This window comes from Arachis hypogaea, chromosome 19 (genome assembly GCF_003086295.3).
Source record: "Arachis hypogaea cultivar Tifrunner chromosome 19, arahy.Tifrunner.gnm2.J5K5, whole genome shotgun sequence".
NCBI classification, from domain to species: Eukaryota; Viridiplantae; Streptophyta; class Magnoliopsida; order Fabales; family Fabaceae; genus Arachis; species Arachis hypogaea.
In genome coordinates this window covers 91,736,585-91,740,339 of record NC_092054.1, presented here as the reverse complement: position 1 = coordinate 91,740,339, position 3,755 = coordinate 91,736,585, and the positions used below count along the sequence as shown (strand labels likewise).

The window sequence follows — 3,755 nt, the reverse complement described above, 5'->3', positions numbered from 1 at the left end:
ATGTCACACTGGAAGATAGAATGATCTTCTGGAGGGTGCTTCATAACTTTGATGTCTTCAGGAAAGGTCTTCCAAGTAGGATTGATGATAGCTTCTCTGAGTCATTTTGGGGCATCTCCAGAATATAAAAATCAGTGGGGAATGTAAGCCCCTTAATGCCCACTAATACATCTTCAGCAACTCCAACTACTGTAATAATGCTTTTATCTGCTAACACAAAACGAGTTGCCAACCTTTTTAAGGGAGGGAGCCTCAAAATATCATATATAGACAAAGGCATTATACTCACACATGCTCCTAAATCACACATGCAGACAGAAATTATCACACCACCAATAGTAAAATTAACCATACAAGGACCTGGGTCACTACACTTTTCAGGTAAACCTCCCATTAAATCAGATATGGAACTACCTAAAGGAATAGTTTCTAATTCATTAATTTTGTCTTTATGTATACATAAATCTTTTAGAAACTTTGCATACTTAGGTACCTGTTGGATAACATCAAAAAGAGGAACAGTTACCTCAACCTTTTTGAATGTCTCTACCATTTTTGGATCAGGTTCCAGCTGCTTCCTGGGCTTCCTTACAAGTTGTGGAAAAGGAATAGGAGTGGTGTCTTCTGCAGTGTCTGCGCCTTTTGATGCTTCCTCCTGTAGTTGAACTTCTTCTTTTTTAGCTATGTCCTGTATGTCTTCTTCCTCTTCAACATCTTCTATTTCCACTACCTCTTCAGCTGAGGTGTGTTCTGGTGGGCTTGGCTCCTCCTGGTTCCTCTCCTGCAGTGTGGTTCCGGACCTTAGAGTGATGGCATTAATGCCACCCTTGGGATTGGGTAATGGTTGAGAGAGAATTCCACTGGAGCTCAAAGGCTGGTTATTGGAGTTATTCATTGATCCAATCTGTGAGACAAGAGCTTGCAAAGTAGCGTTCAGACCATTTAGAGTGGCATTAATGTTATTTTCCATAGTCTGTTGTCTTCGATCAATAGATTGTAATAAGTCATCATTGGGAACCACAGTAATTCCTCCCTTTTTTGGGACGACATGCACGGGGCTAACCCAGGGGCTGTCTGAGATTGGGTAAATTACCCCCCTTGCCATAACTTCATAACTTCCTTCTGTACCACTTCCTTCATGATTGGGTTCAACCTCCTTTGGGATTGAATGGATGGTTTGGCATCTTTTTCCAGCAGTATCTTGTGCATGCATATGGCCGAACTTATCCCTTTCAAGTCAGCAAGAGTCCAACCAATGGCATCTTTGTGGTTTCGCAGTACTTTGAGAAGTTCATCCTCTTGATCTTTGCTAAGGCATGAGCTTATGATTACTGGTAATTTTCATTTTCTCCTAAGTATGCATATTTGAGAGTGGGTGGCAGTGCTTTGAGTTCAATTTTAGGTGCTTCTGACTTTTCGTTCTCTTCCTTTGGTGCACCTGGTATGCCAATTTCTGTTGTTGCAACCTCTTCACTTGATGTACACTCTTCCTCTATTATTCTTTCGGGCTCTTCAGACTCTTCTTCTTCAAAACTCTCCTGCACTTCCTCTTCAAGTGAGTCCAATCTCATACATTCCCCCAGTTGTTCTTGTGGGTAACTCATGGCTTTGAACACATTGATTGTCATCTTTTTCTTGTGTAATCTCAGTGTGAGATCTCCTTTTTGTACATCAATGACAGCTCCAGCAATGGCCAAGAATGGCCTTCCCAGGATGATGGAAGCCTTGGCTTCCTCCTGCATATCTAGCACTACAAAGTCTGCTGGGAAGATAAAATCTCCCACTTTCACCTGCAAATCTTCTACGACGCCATGCGGGAACATGAACGATCTGTCTGCCAACTATAAGGCTATTTTTGTTGGTTTAGCCTCTTCTATCTTCATCTTCCTCATCATAGCTACTGATATCAAGTTGATGCTGGCTCCTAAGTCACAAAGAGCTTTCTCCACTGTGATTTCCCCCTATAATGCAAGCGATCTGAAAACTCCCAAGATCCTTCAATTTCTAGGGCAGTTTGTGCTGAATGATAGCACTACATTCTTCGGTTAGTATCACAGTCTCGTTGTTTTTCTAGCTTCTCTTCTTAGTCATAAGCTCCTTCAAGAACTTGGCGTAGAGTGGCATTTGTTCTATTGCTTCAGCAAAGGGTATGTTGATTTGCAGTTTCTTGAAGATTTCCAAAAATCTCAAAAACTAATTGTCATCTACCTTCTTCTTTAATTGCTGAGGGTATGGGACTCTTGGGATGTCTGGCTTCAGCACTCCTTCCCCTTTTTGTGAACTCAAAGTTGGAACTCGAGCTTCGTCCTGCTCTTCTTCCTCTTTATTTGAGTTCTTTTCTTGTGGTTTCTGGGGGGTTTCCTTTAGTTCCTTCCCACTCCGAAGGGTGATAGCCTGACACTCCTCTCTTTTGGTTGAGTTAGTATTACTGCGAAGGTTGTGGCTGGGAATTTGCTTGAATAAGTAGCCAATTTGTGTCTCCAGTTTCTTGATGGCAGCATCCTGATTCTGCATATTGGACATCACTTCTTCTCAGAATACTTTACTGTCTTGAATCTCTTTGCCTATGCCTTCAAGTAGATTCTCAATCCTTGAGAGTCTGTCATCTAATGATTGTAGATCGGGATTAGAGGTGGAAGGATGAGGTAAGTTATTTTGGTTTTGATGTGGATGTGGAGAAGTGTTGTTATTGGGGTGTTGATATGGTCTAGATGTGAAATGTTGGTGGCTTGCATTGTTGGGATTTGGGCATCTTTGATCAAGGCTTTGGTCTTGTTGATTTCCCTACCCAAAGTTTGGGTGATTCCTCCATCCAGGGTTGTAGGTCTTGGAGTATGGATCATGGTTTTGCCTCGGTGAATTCCCAATGTAGTTGGCTTGCTCCTGACTACCTTCTGCTTCTTCATTCACTCCTTCTTGGGTTGTTGATGCAGTGGAGATTGCTGCTACTTGGTTCCTCTCCATCTTCTTGGTGAGGTCAGCCAGCTGCTGGATAATGAGCTTGTTTTGGGCCAGCAGAGCATCTACATTGTTTAGCTCCATCACTCCTCTAGTGTTACCTCTTTCGGAAGAATAGAAGTAGTCATTCTCTGCTACAATTTCAACGACATCTATGGCTTCCTCAATGGTCTTCTTCTTGTTCAAAGATCCTCTAGATGAATGGTCTACTGCCTTCTTTGATTCATATGACAGGCCTTCATAGAAAATGTGCAGCTGCACCCATTTGTTGAACATATCTGGTGGGCACCTCCTTGTTATGTCCTTAAACCTCTCCCATGCTTCATAAAGAGTCTCACCATCTTGTTGCCTGAAAGTTTGGACCTCAGCTCTCAACCTATTGATTTGTTGAGGAGGGTAAAATCTTGCTAAGAATTTGTTCACCACATCTTCCCAAGTTGTCAAGCTCTCCTTCGGGAAAGACTCCGGCCACTTGGCTGCCTTATCCTTGAGTGAGAATGGAAATAAGAGCAGTCTATAGGCGTCAGGATGAACACCATTAGACTTCACTGTGTCACATATTCTTAGGAAGGTGGTTAGATGTTGATTGGGGTCTTCTTGGACACTTCCTCTGAACGAACAGTTGTTCTGAACAAGAGTGATGAGCTGTGGCTTCAGTTCAAAATTGTTGCCGTGGATGGTTGCCTTTTGAATGCTACTTCCACAGTTTCCTGGGTTTGGATTGATGTAAGAGCCTAAAACTCTTCTGTCCTCCCCAGCATGATTTGCTCGACCTCTTCCTCCATGGTTGTGAGTCT

The 3,755-nt window shown here is 42.6% G+C and overlaps 1 non-coding gene across 1 annotated transcript; it reads left to right on the top strand.

Moving 5' to 3' along the window:
• The first annotated feature begins 3,229 nt into the window (after positions 1-3,229).
• On the top strand, positions 3,230-3,336 carry LOC112781205 (small nucleolar RNA R71). The gene has a single exon (XR_003191996.1). It is a non-coding gene; the product is annotated as a small nucleolar RNA R71 (small nucleolar RNA).
• Positions 3,337-3,755: the final 419 nt, after the last annotated feature.